This window comes from Piliocolobus tephrosceles, chromosome 5 (genome assembly GCF_002776525.5).
Source record: "Piliocolobus tephrosceles isolate RC106 chromosome 5, ASM277652v3, whole genome shotgun sequence".
Taxonomy (NCBI): Eukaryota; Metazoa; Chordata; class Mammalia; order Primates; family Cercopithecidae; genus Piliocolobus; species Piliocolobus tephrosceles.
The window spans coordinates 110,340,477-110,365,147 of record NC_045438.1 but is presented as its reverse complement, the minus strand read 5'-3'; the positions used below and the strand labels follow the sequence as shown (position 1 = coordinate 110,365,147).

Sequence of the window (24,671 nt, the reverse complement as noted above, 5' to 3'; positions counted from 1 at the left end):
GCCTGAATTACTTTAATATTTGGATTCAGAGATTTATTAAAATATGTTATTTAATTTGAAAACCCATGCATAGTTCTAAAAATTGTTTAGTATTTTAGAAATCTTAGCCTCATGTTCTGAGGTACAGCTTCCCATTAAGCCTATGAAAAGTATTTATTACTCTAATTATTATAGTAATTGGATAAGTTTAAAAAATTATCTACTTCATTTAATGACTTTTTCAAGTGGTACACTGTCATTCAATAATTATTCTATGAAGATGATTTCAATTATTTTGAAATGGTAAACTAAAAAATTCTATACAAATGTAATATGAGAAATAAAACATAAGTAAGAATGCTTTCTTTCAGAATATAATTTTTCTCATTGCATACCAATTTTGTTTTTGAATCAATTTAATCTGGAAATTTATATGGTATGAAATACATCTTTGAAATAAAAACTGGTGAGAATATTTGATGCAATTAAATGTATAAATATAAACTATTTCACCTTAACACTGTTTGTATAATTTCTGGTGAATACATTAGGTTGAACTACATGAAATTGACAATATCTACTGAAATTTTTACCTACAAATGATAATTTCACATGGTTCAACTTAACTAAAAATGTTTACTAAAAAAATTCTAAATCTACATGTATCCATACAGTAATGTTAGTGTTTCGTTTTTAATTGTTACCAATATTAGGATTTTTAAGTTAGTACAAATTTTATAAGCTTTTAAAAATACATGCATGCACTGGGCATAATGGCTCACTCCTGTAATACCAGCACTTTGGGAGGCCAAAGTGAGCAGTTTGCTTCAGCCTAAGAGTTTGAGACTAGGCTGGGCAACGTGGCAAAACTCCGTCTCTGGAAAAAATACAAAAATCAGCAGGGCATGGTAGCTCATGTCTGTAGTCCCCGCTACTCAAGAGGCTGAAGTGGGAGGATCACCTGAGCCTGGGAAGATGGAGGCTGCAATGAGTGATAATTGTACCACTAAACTCCAGCCTGGGCGAGAGAGTGAGACATTGTCTTCGAAAAAAAAAAAGAACAAGCAATCAAAGAAAATGAAAAAGATGGAAGAGTGCAAACATGCTACTCAGAATCTAATACTTAGAGGAATGCAAATTTATAAAATAAGATACCACATTTTTGGCCTCTCATCTCAACAAAAATGGCCAACAACCATTATTATTCACAATGTAGGAAAAGTAATATTCCTATTTTCTTATAAGAGTATAAATTTGTATAAAAATTTTGAAGAGTAATTGGACAACAGGCATCAAAATTTAGTATGTACATACCTTATAACCTAGTAATACATTTTTAGGACTTTATTTCACAAACATACTACTAAGGTGAAGTGCAATTTGACCCTTTTTTGAAAAATAAAATGTGTGTCTGTGTATATGCATATGAAAACTGGAAAGACATAAAAACTGTTAAAAATAACTGTCTGTGGGATTGGATAGTGAGAGGATTCTCTTTTTTAAATTATATGTTCCAACCACAATAGAAAGATGAAGACGTATTGGGATTACATAGATTTTACTTTTTTTTTTTCTGTATGTTTTAAAAAAATTGTCTATATTTAAAATGTACTGTTGCAGAATATATTTTTTAAAAGTTATCCATCTCTCACCTCCAGACAGAAAAAAAGGAAAACAAAAGTACATACCATTTTTGCTTACATAATAATAGCAATAGTGTGAAATGAGCTTTCATTGTCAAATGTGAAACTGTACTTCTTTTTTTTTCTTCCAATTGTATTCAGTTTAACTTATTCAGGCAAATATAGTTACTAATTACTTATATCTGTTTTTCTGCTGATCCTTGGCTAATATCAAATCCAGACATATAGACACACAGGCACAGTCTTTCTCATTCTCTTTCCCTCTTGTTCATACACACACACATAGTTCCCTGATACCTCATGTAATCAGTACCAAGCACTCCTGTAAGACAGTTTGAAAAGTGTAAACAATGCTAGCCTTTAAATTGAACTTTTATTTAGTTTTTATAATCTAATAATGAAAGGCGGAGAGGGAGAGAGAGAGAGAACAGAAGAAGAAGGAAAATGGAGTAGAAAGTGGAAAAATATGCTATTAAATTAATCAAATCACATGTTCTGAAAAATATTCCATACCCTCCCAAACATATTAGTTTATTTAAGTGAATCTCTTATGAAACAGTCTTTTTCATGATTAGGGGTCATATTTAATCACTGAATATAACATTTTATTTGCTTAATAAACAATTTTGATAAAATTAACACATGGCCATTGGAGAAATTTGTAAAATACTTTTGAAAATTAAAGTATCCATAATTTTGTCAAGAGATTGCTATTAAAGCAATGATCAAACAATCTGCTAAATGAAACAAAGCTATATTTATTTATGATTCTAAACAAAAAATTAGAACAAAGTATCTATGGAATCTGAGGTGATAAACTGAGTAATCTTGAGGTGGGTCTTGCAAGCAAGGGAATTAGGTGGGATCAGGCAGAATTTATGACATAATAATTCTAAATTGGTGGGTAGAAAAACATGAAGGTCTTAAACTCTGCTTTTATGAGTAAGCAGTTAGTCTTGGTAAGTAAATATTTTAGTTGATTCAACGAGCAGGTATAGTAGTTTAGATCTTTTTGCTGGTCTTCAGTATTTCCCAGCAAATACTCACACACATATATATGAGGAATATGTCCTTTGTCATACAAGTGTTTAGCACAGGGATAGGAAATTATCTTGAGTTTCTTTTAATCCCATAATCCAAAAAGAATCCCAATAACAATTAAAAAAATTTTTCATTTCCCATAATTTCCTTCACATAAATATCTTTGTGTATTTTATATAATTGTCAGTATTATATTTTTTATTTTATAATGTATTTTATAATATTATATAATTATATATAAATATGTATATTATATTAAACAAGTTATTTTCTTTATTAAATATTCCTAAAAGTATGCTATTTTGGTGGATAGATTTATGATGTTATTAGAAATGTCCAATGATTTATTTTACCAGGTCTCTTTTATTAGATACTTAGTTGTTTTAAACATTTGGCTATTATAAATAATGCTGTAATGAACATCTGTGCACATAAATCTTTAACCTCATCTTTTATTATCTCTTTAGTATACATTTTTAGAAATAAAATTAACCGCCAAAGGGTGTCCATCTCTATTTAATATAAAACTGAGTGAAATTATTTATGACTTCACTACGATCACAGTTTCAACCTTCTTGTAATTTTTGAGGATATTAAATGGCAGATACTATTCTAGAATGTGAATAATTTACACATTTTATCTCTTGTGATTTTTCATCACAAATGAAAATCATGGAGTAATTTTCTTTAGAACTTGATTACTCAGCCTTACCTATGCCTTTTATTAAACAAATGTCAAAGGTTTCATATTAGGCACTTCATCCTTTCTCTTATTAAATTTTTTGTTGGTTTTGTTTTCATTATTTTACTTTGTAAATTGCTCTGACACATTATGAGTCTAAAAAGCTCTGGTATTCTTCACTAATATCAAGGTCTTAACCTGTGTTCCAGTCCAATGACAGTTTGAGTAATTGCATATTTCCTGGTTTCTTCCAATCAGAAGAATGAAAACTTTTCATTTGGAAAAGTTACTACCTTCTTTCTTGGAAATGACAGTGTAATGCTACTTTTATAGATGAGTTTTTATAAGTAGAATGCATTTTAACAGTAAAAGTTTATGATAATCTCAGCTCAGCTCAGGAAACTTATAAAATAAGTCTGTTCCCTAAAACTGTACACCTCTAACGTTACTTTACACATAGTTCTGAATAACAACACATAGGTATGTATCACATAATATATCATTGTTAGAGACATTCTAATGCATTAACTAAGTACTATATTTTAGTGAAATTGAATTCATACATTTTTTGGGAATAATTTTTTAAGTGCATCCTAAATCAATGTTGGCCAACAATTTGAGTAGTTGTCTATTTATAAATATGGACAAAATAATGGTCTCATACGTTGTTACAAAATAAAATATTCTATTAGATATATTGGCAAAGAAAATCTGAGTCAGCCACTTTCATGATCTAAAATACTATTGTGTTCTAGACTTTGGCTTACAACCTTGACTAATGAAAGAAATATTGGGGAAGAAAAATTACTGAAGACTTTTACTACTTATAGCTTTTAAATAAGGTTTCAGCAATGGTTATTTCTGCACTTATTGTCATTTCAAACAAATCATTTGCGTAACAACATTGTATTCTAATAAGAGAGAGAATAGGTTTTCTTCCAGCTGGGCTTCTAATGTTGCTTTATTTTATCATGCAAAATATGTATGAGAACAATGTGTTGTTATACGTTTGACAAGTAATTGTGAGATATTTCTGTAGCATCTCACACATATTCCTTTGTGGTTTTTGAAACAGAGTTTCACATATTTTATGAGAATGTCATATTCCCTTTATTCTTAAAGACAGATATCACATATCTAATTAAGTAAAACTCTTATTACAGAGTAAATTCAGATAGGCTAATTTTATTTAAATGGAAAACTCCCAAGTTTTCTGTTTTTCTTTTTTAAACTAGAATGCTGATTATAGGAAAATAATTTTTAATTACAAGTTTTACTGAAACTAAATTGAAGTTTATAAAGAATATGCCATTCCTACGAAGAAAAATGTTCATAGATTTTATTTATAAATATTACATATCATGATACCTGAAAAAAATCTACACAGAATTTTCCATTAAATGTTTAAAATATATTTAACCCAAGATACATGTAAAAATAGTGAAGATAAATTAGATATATAATAGGCTGAAACTGTTAATAGTAAGATTTCCAAACTGAAAATTCTAGTGTTTTAATCATGGATTTGTCACTTAGTTACCTGGCACGTTCTTTCTCTCTCTAGGCCTCAGTTTTCTGCAAAATCATTGTTAAAAAAATGAGTAGTTATCTTGTAATTTATATAAAACAGAATAGTGGTTGGCATCTAATAATGTTCAAAATATTAATACATTAGTACTACCTTACTTTGAAAAGGTGCATATCCACTCATTAGTTAATATTTGTAGAAAACCCAATATTAGCAGAGCAGCATTCAATAGATATAAAAATTTGAAAAGACAAATTGAAAAAGCAAATCTTGAGTATTTAAAATAGAAAGTAAAGTAGTAGGAGAAAAGCATTGGTATAGCAAGAAACTAAATGAAGTTATTAGAACAATTGGTCACAAAAGCAAAAATCAATATTATGTAATAGATTTAATAAATATGAAAGAATAAAGAAATTTAAAAAGTGAAATTGCAAAGCACACAAGCATGGAAAGAAGAAACATAGTATTAGTGTTTCAAAAAGAATTATTTGTATAGGCAAGTAACATGTTTGGAAGATGTATGTATAGAGATTAGCCTCAAGAAAACTACACCAAATATATTAGAGACCTTGTAAGTAAGATACGTGTTTTAACATTTTGTTTTTGACACACAAAAAACAGGCTTTGGGGTGGCTCTTATAGGAAAGGCCCTGGTTTGTCATAATTTATTTACTCCTAAATGACTTGTGAATAGGAGAATAATTTTCAAGTTATTTCTTTGGGTCTAGAATTTCAGACTTTGGTTAGTAAATAAAATAACTTTAATGGGGCCGGGCATGGTGACTCACGCCTGTAATCCCAGCACTTTGGGAGGCCGAGGTGGGTGGATCATGAGGTCAGGAGATCAAGACCATCTAGGCTAACACAGTGAAACCCCATCTCTACTAAAAATACAAAAAATTATCAGGGCATGGTGGCAGGCGCCTGTAGTCCCACCTACTCGGGAGGCTGAGGCAGGAGAATGGCGTGAATCTGGGAGGCGGAGCTTGCAGTGAGCCGCGATTGCGTCACTGCATTCCAGCCTGGGTGACAGAGGGAGACTCCGTCTCAAAAATAAATAAATAAATAAATAAATAAATAACTTTAATGGATGCATGGCCACATCTATACTGGTAACCACTGAAAAGCTGCTGAAGTACATTTATCTCACGTAATCCTCACAAAGATCCAGTGAAGGCACCACTATGCTTACTTTATTGTCAGGGAAATAAAGTAAGGCTCAATTATTAATTAGGAATTGCAAAATTCCATGAGATTATTACTATAATGCTAATTGAAATTCCTGTGAAATAATGTTTTATAAAGATGCGATATAAATGATTATCTTTTATGTTGGCTTGGGTGCTAATGAACTGACTCAGGCATATAACCCCCTGTAAAATCAAAGGTATTTTATATCCAGAGCAAGATTATAGATTGTACTGACCAAAATGAGAAATGTGTTTTCCATTTAGGGGTGCTTTTCAAAAGATGTCTTCATATGAAATAAAATAGAAATCCGTGTAAAAGTAAAATACTAGAAGGATTTCCTCACTGGGTGCTCACCAGAGAGCTCTTCTAATTTTTTCTCTACTTGTTTAGAAGAATTTGTCCTTTTATTTCATCAAGATTTTTAATCCGTGAGATTTGAAAGATGCTTAAGTGAATGTAATTTAAAGCAGCAATTGCTCAAGAAATTAATCAAAGCCTTTACAATACACCTTACTTGGGATTTTTTTTTAAACAACAAACAAACAAAAACACAGCAGAGGCAGACAATAGTAGTCTGAACCAACAAGAATAATTCTTTAATGGCAATTCAACTTAACAAGCTCTGTACCTGGATGGTTTCACATAGTCCTCAAAATAACTCTAAGTTAAAGAAAAATCACTTTCTTCTTTTTCAGTCCTTGAAATGAGGTTATTAATGGATTTTTATACTAAATTACCTTGTATTCTTGGGATAAATCTAACTTTTCCATGATATATATTCTTTTTAAAATTATTGTTATTCAGGCCGGGCGCGGTGGCTCAAGCCTGTAATCCCAGCACTTTGGGAGGCCGAGACGGGCGGATCACGAGGTCAGGAGATCGAGACCATCCTGGCTAACACGGTGAAACCCCGTCTCTACTAAAAATACAAAAAAACTAGCCGCGCGAGGTGGCGGGCGCCTGTAGTCCCAGCTACTCCGGAGGCTGAGGCAGGAGAATGGCATAAACCCGGGAGGCAGAGCTTGCAGTGAGCTGAGATCCGGCCACTGCACTCCAGTCCGGGCGACAGAGCGAGACTCCGCCTCAAAAAAAAAAAAAAAAAAAAAAAAAAGAAAATTATTGTTTATTGTTATTCATTGTTTAGGAATTTTTGCATCTGTGCTTATGCACAGTAGCATTCAGTAATTTACTTTTCATGCACTGCTCCTCAGGTTTTGACATCCAGTTTATGTAGCTTCAATAAAATGAACCCTTGAATGGTTTACCCCTTTTCTATATTCTGGAATAGTTTGTGTAAACATTGGCATCTATTCTTTGAATGTATAACATAACACATCAGCGAAGTCACTATGGTCTAGAATTTTCTCAGTAGAAAAGACAGGTTATGATTTGCAACATCTCCTTAATATAATATATTCATTATTTTAATATCTGTAGTTTGATCTCCTTAGAGAATTTTATTAATCTGTGAGTTTTCACTTTTATATTATTTAAATCAGAGGTTTGCTAAATTTATTGCCATTATTTAAAGAATCAACTTCCGGCTCTCTTTTTTTTTTCCCTGCCTCACTCTGGAATGTTTCTATTTCATTGTTTCCATTATACTTTTTTCTCCTACTGTTTTCTTTGGGACTGGTTTTGTTTTCGTCATCTTTCTTTTAAAATAATACTTGCTTGGCTCCTTAAATTTCAGCCTACCTTCTTTACTAATATGTGCTAAGTTTATGTCCAAGTATTGTTTTAACTATATTCTCAAATTTTAATGTGTAAGATTTTTTATTATCATTGAATTATATTTTTCCAATACCCATTTGAAATTCTCCCTTAAAGCATTGGTTATATACAAGCTGTTTCTTATTTCTTTAGAGATTAAATAGAGATCAAACATTATATTTTAAAGTTTTTTGAAATAAGAGTCTTCGTATGATAAATTCTCCTAGATGAATTCATGCACTTGAAAAGAATGTGATTCTGCAGTTGTTGGGTGCAGATCAAAAATAAAAATGCAAATCATTACAACTTACAGGTGTATTGAAACTTTTATCATTATGAAGTTACCTTCTGTCTCTAGCAGGATTTTTTTGGGCCTTACTCTCATACTCAGATATTAACATAACCAGTTGTGTTTTAATAATTTCCTCTGATATATACATATTTGATGTATATATATATATGTTTCCTATTACTTTATAATATTTGCCTTTTAATTTAGTCCATTTATAACTATTATAATTGTTGATATATTTGAATTTAATCCTTACCATCTTATCTTGTTTTTTTGATTTGTCCTTCATGGTCTGTGTGTTTCTTTCCTCTTTCTTAAATCTGCCAAATATTTTTTTTCTTCTCTTTTAATGTTTTGCTTCCTGCTAGATTAGAAATTATACTCTTTTTCTATTCCTTCTCTCTCTAGCTTACTAAAATCTTAACTTGGTAATTAAATTTTAATTAGCATACTTAATTCATCAAAGTCTGAAGTCTGAAGTTGAAAGCTGTACCTACTTCCTTCTTAAAAAATAAGACATTACAACATTAGAACATTTTAATTCCATCCACTGCTCGTCTCCTTTGATGCATATGCTACTGGTTTATATATATATGCATATGCTACTGGTTTATATATATATATTTATTTCTATATTATTTTAAATAACATATTCGTTTTTCCTACATAATCAATTTATCTTTTTAAAGCATATTTCAATCCTCTTATTTATTCTTGAAATTCATAATTTCCACCTGAAATCACTTTTCTTTTACAACATTTCAAAATTTTCTTTATGAGCATCTGCTGGTAGATATATCAATTAGTTTTTATTTAATAATTTGGCTCTTATTTTTAAAACACTGAGTTTGAAATTGTATATGGTACACATAGAGTGTATCGTTGAGGAGTGATATTTTTTTTTTACTTTTGGCACTTTGAAAATATCATTCCTATCACCTTACTTTCATTGTTGCTGCTGAAAAGTCACAATGATAGCTATGAATTAGAAAACACACCAAAAAACCTTTCAAGCCCCTCATCTTCAAATCTGTAAGTTAGCTAGGAGTTGTACAAATATAAATTAATTTAATATAGTATCTTTTGAATGAAGAAATATAGCATGTTCCTGAATATTAAGACTCAGTATCAGAGAGATGTCGGCCTTTCCCAAATTAATTTGTGAATACAGTGAAACTTTAATTAAAATTCTTAAAGGTTTGTGGTTTGTGTGTACCTGTGTGTATCCATACCAAAATTCAGAGACAAGTATGAAGAGCCAAGAGGGGCCAAGAAAACAGTTAAGAAGATTAAGACCAGTAATGCAGGGTTTCCTCCACTCAATATCAAGATATCACAAAGCTTTGATGATTAATATCTTTAATTTTACTTATGGATAAACACAAAAGAAGAGAATGCTCAGATTCATGCCTACATGGGAACTTGCTGTACAACAGTGTAGATATTAGAAACCAGTGGTGAAGCAATGTATACTCTTTAGTAAATATGTTGGGACAGTAAGCTTATTGCTGAAAAAAAAAAGTAAAATCTGAAACCTACTTCACAATATTTATAAACAGATTTCAGATAAAAATCTAAATCCAAAAAGTAAAATAAACAAAATGAACAAGTAAATGTCATTCTGTAGGGTCAGCTTTTATCTGTTGATACACAATATGTGTACACATTTATAAGGTACATTTGATATAAATAAGACACAAATGCCTCAATGTTTAAGGAATATTATGTTTATGGATGCCTGTAGATGCAGTAAAATAATAAAAGTATAAACAGGAATTTATCAACTTAGGTAAACTAATTACTTCTAAGGAGGGAAATCAGGATCAGATGTGAAAAGGAAGTTTCAACAAAAGTGTAATGTTTTATTTTTTTCAAAATGAATCAACTAAATGCTGAAAAATTTTAATATTAAGTAAATGTAGTTGGGGAATCTATGGGGGTATGTTATTCTGCATATCTTTCAATATGTTAATAATATTTCATAATTTTAAAAAGTTAATTCAGAAATATAAACCTTATTTGCAAATTGCACCAGATGCCACAAACCAAATCACTTATTTTTTTAATGGTTATGTGCAGACAGTATTTTTGTTCCTAGTGCACACACACTGATTTTTCCAGATGTTACCTCATAAAAAAGATTATAATCATCAACAAATGTAGTGTTATCTTTGAATTATAGGGGTGTTAATGCCATATATTATAGTAAGAACAGCTCAGATGACAATGGGCTATGGCTATTTACCTACATGAGACAATTTCAGGACTGTGTTATGGTTCAAATTCAGCATGCTACCAAGATAGGAACAAACATTTAGTATTTCTTTGCTCAAAAAGGCATTAAACATAAGGAAAGCTAAAACAAAATTATAAAACTAATAATTAAGTTATAGAGAGTTTTGCTATTACTAAGCCAAACTGAAATCTTTATAGTACAACATTAATAAAAACTCAATTTACTGAGCCCTCATTATAATAGACAGTTGAGAATTCTATATACATGATCTCATTTGATTTTCACAACAATCCTGAGAAGTACAATATTGCCCATTTCACTGATGAGGAAGCCAAGAGTAAGTGTTCTAATACGCGTGTGACATCACAATAGGTGGCAGAATCCAGCAAATGCAGCCCAGGCAAGCTCCAAATCATTGGCCATTAGGAACAACTTCATTAACAAAGAACTGGTTTTTGTTTTCTATGGCATGTTAGCCTGCTGTATTTTAAGCTACTGAAGCATTTGTACATTTTAGTGGTGGACGATTTTTACCTAGTGCAAAATTTTAAAAGCAATAGGTTTTTGACTGACTGGATGAGAATTAGTAGGTCAAACATTTTCTTAGTTAATATTTTTTTCTCTAAAAATATTTGAAATTTCATCAAATGCTATAAAAAACAACATGGAATCAGAATAGTGGAAGCTCTTCAAATTCGGAGACCACTCACAATTTGAAATATGGGCAAGATGACATCATATGGTACCAACGAAAGTGGTTCTTAACAAATTTTAGAAAGTTATAGGCACAAATACACTTTTTTAAAACATAGTATATCCCTCAAGAATGCTTAATCAGTGAGTTTTGGTAAATCTGACAAATTCTGCTAGAAATTGAGAAAAAAATATTTAGGCCAGGCGCAGTGGCTAACTCCTGTAATCTCAGCACTTTGGAAGGCCAAGGTGGGAGGATCACTTGAGGTCAGGGGTTCGAGACCAGTCTGGCTAACATGGTGAAACCCCGTCTCTACTAAAAATACAAAAATTAACTGTGCATGGTAGTGGGTGCCTGTAATCCTAGCTACTTGAGAGGCTGAGGCAGGAGAATCACTTGAACCCAGGACGCGGAGGTTGCAGTGAGCCGAGATTGTGCCACTGTACTCCAGCCTGGCGACTGGCGACAGAGTGAGACTCCATCTCAAAAAAAAAAAAAAAAAAAAAAAGGAAAGAAAGAAAAACATATTTAATTTAGTTTTTCTTTGCATCTTTTCTACATACCTTCTAATTATGCACGTAGGTCTCAACTATATAACTATATAGCAGCAATCATGAATTCAAAGTATTGAAAGTCACACTATTAAGAAATGCTGAGTTAAAGAGAATGAATTATTGTGTATGGCTTATAATTCAGCAAAAACCCAACACAAAAAGCACTAAAAGGGAGGCGTGCCAACTTATACACAAGATTAAATCTCCTGCTGTAAAACATTTCTCAGCCAATACCTTGATGAGGACTCTATACACTCAGAGCTGTTTTTGTCATACACAATGCTTGCACATCTTAAAAAAAAAAAAAAAAAAAAAAAAACTGCTTCAGTTGAGGCAGGCTTATTGAAGCCACTGATATAAATTATATTTAAAAAAAAATCAATGCTCACTAATGTAAGAAGAAAAAGATGCTTTTGATGCCACTTTTGTTCCAGTTTTATTTCTCTTCCTTTAATTTCATGGCAGGTTTTACTTGCCACAATTTTCTTACGTGTGTATGCCAGCTCCAGATCAATGCAACTTATAATTTGTTTTCCCCCTGAAAATCATTTTTACATTTTGCCTCTTTCTTCTTGCTGCAGAGTATATATTTGAGCAACAGATAATATGCTATATTCTTTGGCTTGTTTACTTTGTCTGCTCCAGTTCAATCATCTTATTTTTCAGTACACCTGAGTACTTTTTTGCTGAAATAGTAAGAGTTATCTTTTTAGTGTCCTAGGAGTCTCCAAAGTTAGGGTGTTTTTAAAAAGAGTGAAGAAAAAAAGAACAAAGAACAAGTGACAAAGTCCAGTAGTTAAGAGCATGAGGATGGAATAAGACAGAATGGGTGTGAGTCTCAGGTTTTGTCACTTTTAACTGAGTAATCTGACCCCAATCAATTGTGTTTCCTCATTTGTAAAATGAAAATATGAATAGCATTCTCTAAGATTAAATAGGATTTAAAATTCCATTTTCTAGATAATAGAAAATAACCAGTCTTTTGTAGTTTCACTTATTGAGATCATCATGATTTGCCTTCATTTTTATTTTTATGTAAATACAAGAAAAATAAATAAGCTTGAAACATGTTACTTAACTCTTTTCTTTCAGTGTGAATAATTGGGAGTTGGCTTTCTTGGCAGAGCCTGAAGATTATATAATAATGAAAGATTATGTAATTAGTATGCAATTATAAAACTATGTAATAATTTTAATAAGTGCCCTATAGCATTCAACATATATCTTTCAGTGATGTACTTATTTAAAAATATTATCAGAATATTCATTATCTGCCAAGCATGATTCACATTATGAGAATTTGGTATTAATTAGAGAAGACATATTCTCACATTTACAAACCTCACTTTTGAGTCTATTTTTCTTAAAGGGTACATTAAAAACTATTAGTAAATAATTTTATACAAATAAATAAAATATGTGATTGGAAGAGTAATATAGTGCATAGCGACAAAATAATCTACATGAATGCTTAAGAAATTTGAAAAAGGTATTTAATACCTAGCATGGGTATAATTTTGGTTATGTATAAAATACACTTTACACTTAAAACGCATGACTATTTCTGAAAGGGGCTATATACTTGATTTTGACAGACTTTTAAAAGATGCAATTTTACCCCACATGTTGTATGCCACAGCAATGGTTCATAGGAAAAGATGGTTGCATTTGAAAATATATCATGTGGTATGAAGACTGCCCAGTAATTAATGAGAGTTATTTATAACTGTAAGTAAAATTCTGATAGTGCACTTGAATTTCCAAGTTATCTGTATTTTATGTTTCCATTTAAAATATACAGAACAAATATCACTTCAACTTTCTAAATAATATACGTGATAATACAGAATAAAATGAAGTATCTGGTCTTTATAGAAATAAGCTTCTGGTTTAATACAGCATTTTCAGATGTATTCTTAAATAATTTCCTTGCAAATAAAGAAAAAAATAAAAAATACTAAATACCCCTGGGAACCTAGGTGAACATATATTTTTGACCACAAACAGGAGGAAAGCCGAGGTTCTATTTCACATAGCAGTTAGGGGCAGTAAAAAAATTGAGTGAAGGGGAAATGTTTGTTGAAGACGATGCCAAAAACAATGCTACATAATTTCCCACCTTTGCATAATGGCATTATAAAAGCTTATTGGGCATATTTTAAATGCATCTTACTTCAAATAATTTTTATCACAACCGAGTAAGATAGGTATTTATATCTCCATCTTTACACCAAAGATCACAGAGAGCCTTTAACTGGCAAGAGGTGAGAGAAGCATAAGTATGTGTGGCTACAAGAAAAAATGATAACTGATTGTCAAGATTCAATCATTTTCATCCCAAAAACATTTTTTGAAGCACTTAGCAAGTACCAGTCCTCTGCAAAATATATAAGTGTTTTTCCCTTCTACTGCTGGCCTCTGAACTGTCAGAGCCTCCCTGGGAAATGTCAAATGCCAAGTTTCACTTTCACTTGTTATACCCCACGTGCATTAACCCAACATACGTCATTGTAACATAATGCTCCTAAAAATGAACATAACAAAAAAACCTGATGATAACTGATACTGTGTCAGTATGGTGTTTTGTGTGTGTGTGTGTGTGTGTGTGTGTGTGTATTTATATATAATATATGCATATATAATTTATATATTATATTGAATATATTTTTTCAGATAAAAATACATGCATTTGTAGAGGGGACTTCAGTCATTTTATTTTCCTTTTCTCAACTTTTATTTTAGGTTCAGGAGATATATATGTAGTTTTGTTAGATGGGTAAGTTACATGTCATCGGGGTTTAGTATACAAATGATTTTGTCACCCAGGTAATGAGCATAGTACCCGAAAGGCAGTTTTTCAACCCTCACCCTCCTCCCACCTTCTCCTCTCAAGTCAGCCCAGATATCTATTGTTCCCATCTTTGTGTCCGTGTATTCTTGTTGTTTAGCACTCACTTATAACCGGGAACAAATGCTATTTGGTTTTCTGTTCCTGCGTTAATTTGCAGTCTTTTGATTCACAGGAGAAAAATCTCACACCACAATAAGTGAAAATATCTCCATGAAGAGTGGTCATTTTGATGCATCCTTATCATACTATTAGCCTATGTTTGTAGTTCATTCTGCATATGAGTAGAAACATTAAAATGCAGAATCAAAGAACCTTCTGCAAGGTGAAGTATTTCACTTCCATGCTCGAAGGCCTGAAGGGTCTTAATCTGTGTTCATACTGACAAAGCAGCAAAAAGAATATGAGACTACGTTCTTTACCAATAAAAATTGTTTAAAGCTATGTAAACCATTAGAGAAGAGAAATTAGTCATGGTCAGTTTTGTTAAAGAATACTGTGGTTAGTTGGCAAGTATGAAACATAAATGTTTTGCAGTACCAATGTATTTTATGCTCTCTACTACAGTAATCTATAAAAGACAATTTTACGACATCAGAATTACTTCTAAATGTAAATGTTATTCTACTTGGCCACCACAGTCATCATAAATGCAAATAATTACCTTTTTCTTCTTATTACACACATATTTTGGGTAAGGAGGCATTTTAGCTTATTTATTATTTAAAAGAAAATTGGAAACCACATTTTTTATGTTTTCCAGTGCTATTACTCTCAAAAGTAGTTTTCCCTTTTAAAAAACGCGACCTATTTTTATAGTCATACATACCTTTAGTATATGTAAGGCAAAAAAAAGCTGTTCAATACATTTAATACTTTAAGTAAATAGTTATATATTTATAATGGTAAGTTGTTAAAGTTCACTAGAAATGAAAGGAAAATTAAAAGAACTGATGATGATGACAATGACGAAGACAGCCTTGAATTTTGTGGATATTTGATATCTATCAAAAAAGGAACCAAAGGAACAGGTGAAAAACTAGTCTGCACTTGAAGCACCTTCCATAAGCCTTGCTATTCTTTTACTGGGCTGTGAGGCATTAGTCGTGAATTACAGTACCATACGTTTTTAATGCTGCAGTTCTTTCTCCCCAGGTATCTGTTACAAAACATTATGCTTTTTTAAAAACCAACCAAACAAACAAAAAAACATTAAATAGGCAGTCAGAGATGTAAGTAGGCAGAAACATAAGCTACATAAGTGCCTTTTTGTTTCTTTCCATAATTTTGAATAACTCGAGGGCTTTTCAGTGCAGATTCCTACTGTTCTGGCCTATAAAAATGTATTCTGTCTTTTTCCTTTTTCACATAGTTCATGATTTTGTTAATAATGTATATCTGCAATAAAATAATCAGGAAATATTACCATCATTATGACATCTTAATGAAACAAAGTAATGTCTTAGAGTTTCTAATAGAAATCAATTTTTTGTAAAAACACATAAGCACAGATCTGCCCGTTTTGGAAAATTACTTTTCAGTTAGTTTCCTTTCAACTACGGTTCCACAAATAAATCCTTTCACACATAAAAACAAAACCTGCCATCAACACTACCCTGACCCTTATTCTCTCCATAGTGTTATATTTATTCAGGGCTAGAATGTATTAAGATAATGTATAGAAGACAAAAATCATTTGGACAGACAGTAAAGAGGAGATTGAAGGATAATCCTTAATTTATTCATCCTTCTATATCCACATTCTTTCACTATAAAGACTATAGTAGTTCTACTGTGGTTCAATAAACCTATGAAAACATTAGTTTTAAGTATTATATGTAGAAGAGATGAAGTAGTAAGTTATGTGTACTAATCAAAACAAATGATATCTAAGTTATATATAGCTAGTATTCATATATACACATTATATATGTGTGTGTATAAGTGTATATACACACATGTTTTAAGTAACAAGATTTATTCCATAATATGCCTATAAGAATGACTGCTACAGCATTTTGTATACATGGTAAAATTTAATTCTGAATTGTAGTAAGACCACTTGGGCTTGTCCTGATGTCTAGGAGTTTCCCTAACCTTTAAGCTAAGAATCATAGTTCTTGGTCCTTAATTAATCTGGGTGTAAAACTTTTCCAAGGGAATGATTAAGAACTAAATTTTATATTTTTGTTATTCAAATCCTATACAGATAAAACTTCACATTGCTACATAGTGTACTGTTAGAATAGAAAGTCAGCTAGTCCAGTCTACAAATATGTTTGAATGGCGGTTCCTGTCATCATTAATACTTGGAGCTTTAGTGAGGGGATCATAAATGCTCCTTTCTGCATTTCTGTCTTGGCTCTCCCAGTTCTTCCCTATAAACTGCAAAACAAAAATATTGCTTATGTCTCAGAGTTATCATGTCCAAAATTAACCTGGATCTACACTGGGGCACAGTTGTGTAGTACAACAGTTCGCTTACTTTCTTTTATATATGCTAGTGGGGAAAAATCTTAACTCTGATGTCTTGTTTTTAGGATCTTCCTGACTCTGGACTTTTTTCAACTTAACAGCTGAATCTACTTCCTTCTCCAGAAATGGAGTCTACTCTACTTGCAGGTAGGGGACATAGACTTCATGTGTCCACCCTTATTTCTGACCTAGGAATTGCATTCCCATATCCTGCTATGGAAGTTTATTTTTTAACTTGTTCTACCTTTGCTGGAATCTATTTGTTAGTTTCCTCTCTTTTTAGGATTGGGATACCATCTTGTTCTTGTCAGTCTCTCGCACCTGGACAGCTTCCAAACATCTATGACTAAGGCCCTACTTCCTAATGTAGACTGCTTTCATAGGTATCTAAATACTATCAGTTCCTAGATGCTGTGTTGCCATAGCCAACTCGCCTGCCTGGCAGGACATCCTGGATACATACACTGGATTTCCTTTATGCCAAATACATGCCTGCATTTGCACCTATCTAAGGATGATAACAGGAGCAATAACAACAGTTATTATAATTTCTACCAAAATTCTAATTCATCAACATATTTTGTATATTATACTAAATCAATAGTTTTCATTCTTTGCTTTAGTTTTAGGTAACATAATATACAAAAGCATATGTTTTCTCACATTTCCATTGATTTTTTTTATTGAACAAATAATTCCAGAGCACCTTTGTTTTGCCAGGACATTTCCTAGGAATTATCGACATTGATTTCTATCCTTAAGGAGTCTAAATACTACTTAGAGAACAGAATATAGTGAAATAAAATGGAGCTAAAAGCATACAAGAATTCCCTAATTAAGGAAAAAAGAAAAGTAGCATGAGTTAGAGCTTTCTAGATAAGGTGCTTGCACTTAAGCTGAGCATTAATGATTAAGTAAAATTTAAGAAAATGTGCAATGGATTTGTATCTGCTTCCATATATCTCTACTTAAGCTGATAATTTATAGGAATTATATTTGATAAAGAAAGAACACCAATGAAAGCTCATTTGTCTTATTCAATTCTGTTGCATTTCAGCCAAAGTAGACTGAAGGTGCCACTGTTCCCTGTCTTCTATTGATGATGGTAATTATAATGACAGTGGTGATGATGATGATAGCAAACAAAAACTTCTTGAGTGTTTATATATTCCAGGAGGGTTGTTACAATGGCTTTATAGCCTTATGGTCTTTGTTCCATTTGATTCTCATAATAGGCATCATATTAATATGGCCCTCAATATTTCTGGTCCTTTCTGTACATACAACTTCTCTTAGTTATTCAATCAAATACTAATCTTGCTACTTCTGCAAAAGGATTTTACAGATGTAATTAAGACCTCAAATCAGTTGACCTTAAGACAGAGGATTATCTAGGTAGGTCTGAACTAATCATATGAGTCCTTTAATCTGGGTCAGAGACACTGGAGCATGGATCCAGAGCATGGGAAGGATCAATGCATTATTGGTGGCTTTAAAGATGGAGAGGGTCATATGAGAAGAAAATGGGTAGACTGTAGGATCTGAGAGCGACCCCTGGCTGACAACCAGCAAGGAAATGGAAAGTCAGGGGGTCTTAGAATCAACTGAACTGAGAAAATGAATTCATGACCACAAGAGCTTGAAAGGGGACGCTGAGCTCCTTCCCACGGCCTGGCGGACACTTTGATTTTAGTCTTGTGAAACCCTAAACAGAAAAATCAGTTAAGTCTGACTGGACTTCTGACTTACAGAAATGTATGATAATAAGTCAATATTATTTTGAGCTACTGATTGTAGTAATTTTTCATGCAACAATAGAAAATTGATATAATGCTCTCAATCATATAAATTGGTAACATTATTTTAAATAAAAGTGAATCTTAAGGACTTTTGCTCATATTTACCATACATCGGTAGGGTTGACAACGCAAAACACAGCACTATTGTGAAGATAATATTTTCATTTTACAGCAGTTTTACTTTAGATGTTAGAACTAAGGACTCTCGCCTCCTAATCTGTACACTATAAATTATATATTATTTTCTCCTAAATTCTGGTTTCAAACACAGACACAGAAGCTTGAAATGGCTCTCATGTCCCTAAGTACTAAGGCAATATTTAGAAAATGCTCCCAATTTCATTAGGGTTAAGGTAGGGAGTTACAAATTTCTTTTTTTCCAGTATTTTCCTTATAATTTTACACATTTCTCTGGGTACAATTTGTGACCTCAGGCCTCACAAACGCTTTGTTTTCATCTACTTTTTGGCAAATCTCTCATCTTAGCTAAGGCCTGAAAGGGTCACAGAAAATAAACTTAAGGAGCACTACATTCATGTCCCCATCCTACCCATCCCAGAATGAAACAGGCATGAGTAAAAAAGGTGGCAGAGTGAGTTAAGAGTGCGTGTATGTGTGTGCGTGTGCGCGCGTGTGTGTGTGTGTGTGTGTGTGTGTGTGTGTGTGTGTGTGGAGACTGAGAGAGAGAGAGAGACAGAGACACAGAATGGCAACTGGCCAAAAGACAGTTAATGGTTCTCCACATCCTAATAAAGAGAAGATAGAAAGATATAAGGTAATTATCTTGAAAATTTATGGAGATAAAAAAAGGAAAATAAGAAAGGTTTATTGGCCTGAGCATTTTGACAACCACATGGATTTAGTTAAAATCTTGACTTTGTTTTCACAGATTCAAAATGTATTTTCTGAGTCACAGACTGAATCATGATGCCTTGCTTCCTCCTACTCCTCATAATCAATTCTTTAGTTGTTGCTTGAGTTAGTGTGAATTGGGAACAAAACAATTTGTCAATTGGTTTCAGACTCAAAGACACAATACTTTTGCAGATAGCACTGTTGCCTATGGAAACCATGATTATCAAGAAGTGTAAGAATCAAGGTGGCTCCCAGTACACTTTTCAGAGAGGAACTGAATGGTTATAGGCATCCTTTGAAGTAAAGGTATTAAAAGCCTGCTGACCCTGCAGCTGTGTGTTGATAAAATGACCTATTACTGAGAAGCACATGGACTCTTATATATTTGTATACTTTCAAGCTTCATAATAACAACAGCCAACACTAAATCATTCTCACTATATGTCAGACATTGTTCATGGCATTTTTACACATATCATCTCATTTAATCTTCAAAACAATACTATTGGGCAGTGTGTTAGTCTGTTCTCATGACCTGGAGACATTTTCCCCATTGCCTTGGTGATTAACATTTGGCTCCTCATTACTTATGCCATGAAGAAATACTCAAGACTGAGTAATTTATGAAGAAAGAGGTTTAACTCACAATTCTGCATGACTGTGGAGGCCTCAGGAAACTTACAATCATGGCAAATGGCACTTCTTCACAGGGTGGCAGGAGAGAGAAGTGCAGAGTGAAGTGGCAAAAATCCCCTTATAAAACCATCAGATCTCATGAGAACTCACTCACCATCACAAGAACAGCATAGGGGTATCACTTCTATGATCTAATCACCTCCCATGAGGTCCGTCCCTCAACATATGGGGATTACAATTCAAGATGAGATTTGGGTGGATACACAGAGCCAGACTATATCATTGTGCCCCTTGCCCCTCCCAAATCTCATCTTCCTCACATTTCAAAACACAATTATGCTTTCCCAATAGCCCCCCAAAGTCATAACTCATTTCAAGATTAACCCAAAAGTCCAAGTCCATAGTCTCATCTGAGACAAGGAAAGTCTCTTCCACCTATGAGTCTGTAAAATCAAAAGCAAGTTAGTTACTTCCTAGGGAATGGAGGAATTTGGCCAAAACAAAGAGGCTACAGGCTGCTTGTAAGTCTGAAATCCAACAAGGCAGTAATTAAATCTTAAAGCTCCAAAATAATCTCTTTTGACTCCATGTCTCACATCCAGGTCAAGCTGATGCAAGAGGTGGGCTCCTATGGCCTTGGACAGCCCCACCCCTGTGGTTTTGCAGGATACAGCCCCCCTCCCAGCTGTGTTCATGGGCTGGCATTGAATGTCTGTGTATTTTCCAGGCACATGGTGCAAGCTATTGGTGGATCTACCATTCTGGGGTCTTGAGGACAGTGGCCTTCTTCTCACAGCTCCACTAAGCAGTATCCCAGTAGGGCCTCTGTGTGGGGGCTCCCACCCCAGCTCTCCCTTCTGCACTATCTTAGCAGAGGTTCTACATGAGGGCTGTACCCCAGCATCAAACTTCTGCCTGGATATCCAAGCATTTCCATATATCCTCTGAAATGTAGGTGGAGGTTCCCAAACCTTAATTCTTGACTTCTGTGGACCCACAGGCCCCACACGTGTAAGTGTCCAAAGCTTAGGGCTTGCGCCCTCTTAAGCAACAGTCTGAGCTGTATGTTGGCCCCTTTTAGCCATGGCTGGGATGCAGGGTACTCTGCATGCGTGGGGCCTGTGGGTCCACAGAAGTCAGGAATTAAGGTTTGGGAACCTCCACCTACATTTCAGAGGATTTATGGAAATCAGAATTGCTTTGCCAAGCCATTCCCAAATGCAAATGGATGATTTGAACACCCATTATATAGGAGATAAGTGGACTTTGTTTAAAATGAAGCAATATAATCACTATATTTAAAATGTGTTTTAATTATGTTATTATATTGGTATAGGGGTCTGATTTCCCAAACAGAAATATTCTTATTATGATATTATCACATTTGAATTTTAAATGTTGATTTACTAGTTTTGTTTTGCCTTCTATTATTTCAAAGAAAAGCCTAATTTCTATAGATACTGGCTAAATTTTACAAGTTGTAACTTATTTTTCAAATTTTAATTTTTATTTTGTAATTACATAAAAATTGTATATATTGATGTACAACATAATGTTTTGATACATGTATGTACACATTGTGTGGTAGCTAAATTAAGCTTATATTTTACTCACTGTCTTAGTTATGTCAAACCATTTTTTTCAGGATGAAAAGTCCACATTACTGCAAAATATCCCCTTCTTGTGATGAAACATTCTACTTTGTGAATAAGAAACCGCCGAAGACATAGAGATGGCCAACAAGCATAGGAAATAATGCTCAAGATCGCTAATCATTAGCAAAATGTAAATCAAAACCACAGTGAGATACCATCTCACACCAGTCAGAATGGCTATTAAAAAGTCAAAAAATAATAGAGGCAGGTGAGGTTGTGGAGAAAGGGAATGCTTATATACTGCTGGTGGGAGTACAAATTAGTTAAGCCTTTGTGGAAAGCAGTGTGGCAATCCCTCAAGGAACTTAAAGAAGAATTACCATTTGGCCCAGCAATCTCATTATTGGGTATATGCCCAAAGGAATATAAATCATTATACCATAAAGACATATGCATATGTATGTTCACTGTAGCACTACTCACAATACCAAAGACATGGAATCAACCTAAATGCCCATTAATGGTGGACTGGATAAGAAAATGTGGCACATATACATTATGGAATACTATGCATCCATAAAAAGAACAAGATCATGTCGTTTGCAGCAACATGGATGGAGTTGGAGGCCATTATCCTAAGCAGAACTAATTCAGAAACAGAAAACCAAATACCACATGTGTCTCACAAGTGGGAGACAACAACAAAAACACATGGACACTAGGAGGGGAACAACAGACACTAGGGCCTCCTTGAAGGTAGAGGGTGGGAGGAGGGAGAGGATCAGAAAAATATACCTATTGGATATTATACTTATTAACTTGGTGACTAAACTATCTGTACACTAAACCCTCATGGCACACAGTTTATCTATGTAACAAAGCTGCATGTGTACCTAAATGTTAAAATAAAAAAAAATAAACAAATCATATGGCAGTTACATACTCTGTTACATACTGAGATTGTAACAATCTAGCAATAAGACTCATACTGGATAACAATAATAAATCAAGTGTCATGTTAGGGAGAGATCTGAAGAACAAATTAAATACTTTTTCAGTCACTTAAATAAAGTGACTGCTTGGATGTTCATCCAGTAAGCTCCATCTTATTGCTCAGTGGACATCTTATTTGAGAAGTAATGTTTCCACTAGCAAACTTATTTACTTACTTAAGCTTTATTTAAAATGATTTCAAATATATAAAGTCAAGTAATACGTAATATGTGGGAGTGTAAGCTCAACCACTACTAGTAGTTTAAATCTATGAAATTGATTACTCTTAAATATTTGAAGTAGAATTCATTTTCAAGGGACAATCACATTCAGTACCCAGTTCCTACGTATGTCCACTAGAGAGATGTAGAAACTGATACTAATCCATTAATATGAAGTTGGAGTATTCAAATGTGCCCTAAAAGAAAATATAAAACTTATATTTTATATGTTAGGTTATAAACATGAAACTATATCCAGAATTCTAGTTCTAGTTCCATTAAATACATTTATTACTAGAAGTCAGTGTAATTACAATGAAACTGAGTTTTAGCATTAGGTTCCTGAAGAAGTATTGACCAAGGCTAAATGTGATTTCTTAGTGAGATGATCAATTTTCCCCTAAATATAACTCTGCAAAATGCCTATTGCCAGAGTCATATCTTTGGAGTGTCTGCTCATTAAGGATAAAACATCAAAAAATAGATAAATGAGAAATGCACGTTTTAGGTTAGATTTGGATTACAGTCTTCATTTCTGTATTTCAATGACTGCAATTGTAACTAAATGAAAAACTGAACATGTTACGATTTGAAATGAGATAAGAGATTATAGGAATGTGAAAAATATATCTGTATTGGCATTTCATGTATCTTCGCTGTTTTTTAAAAATTAAATTCAAGTTTTCTTTTTTTCTTTCTTGGTTTTTACATGAATTAAAACAAAATACAAATAATTCTATAAAATGAATAAAGGGAAGAAAAAAGTAGAACATTAAATGAAATTCAGTTAAATTTGGTGTAAAATGTGCTTAGAAAATTTGTTAAATTCAAAATCTATTTCTTTATTTCCATGACTGAAATAATAATTGTCTATAATAATGATTTTCTGAATATGTATTCCTCATCTATGTTTTAGCCAGTGAACTCCACTGGGAAAAAAAAAAGAACGTAAACTGTCATGCAATGGTATCACATCTAAGCACTAGCCTCTTTTTACTATATTTGCAGAAGTCAAATTTACTAATACCAGTCTAATGTTTTGTAGTCCCTTCATGTAGATGGCAGCAGAGCAGGCATAATAAATCAATAGAACAAATTGTCAGACCAGTAATGTGGCTTCTGTTGTTCTGCTTCTCATTAAAGGCAATGGCAATAGAAGAAAAGCTATTACTGCAACCAGAATTCTTAATGAGTTTTGCTACCAATTAGTTTACAGCCCAAATACATGCTTTGACATTTGGCTAGCTAGAAACTTGGGCAACTTTTCATGCAAAAGGATATTACTGTACACAAGCCTGAAATGCTTAGCTATTGTAATATCTGAGCTGTTATTAGAACAGGTCTCTACAAAATACCTTAAGAAAAAAATTGACCCTCATATTCCTGCCTTCTTCTGAGCTGATGTCAAATCAATAAAAAAATCCTAAAGCCAATATTTTATTGATACTTAAACTAATGTGGTTTGCAAAATCTTTTTATTAAGCTTTGCAAACCAATGTCAGGTTAAACTGCTGTGCCCAGAAAATGTCAACCTCAAAAACTTATCTGACAAATGTGATGGAGCTTCTTAAGACACATTCTGATCAAGACCCTACCTGACAACCTCTTCTTTTCAATCACTTCAAGGCTAGTTTTTACACTGTAACAAGGATTGACTGTATAAATCATGGAGGAAATCCTGGCGCATCAGTCATTG

General features: G+C 32.9%; 1 protein-coding gene across 3 annotated transcripts in view; it reads right to left on the bottom strand.

Annotated features, from left to right (window-relative positions):
- KHDRBS2 (KH RNA binding domain containing, signal transduction associated 2) overlaps nucleotides 1-24,671 on the bottom strand; it is a 591,427-nt gene that overhangs the window by 100,191 nt on the left and 466,565 nt on the right. The window lies entirely within an intron of this gene.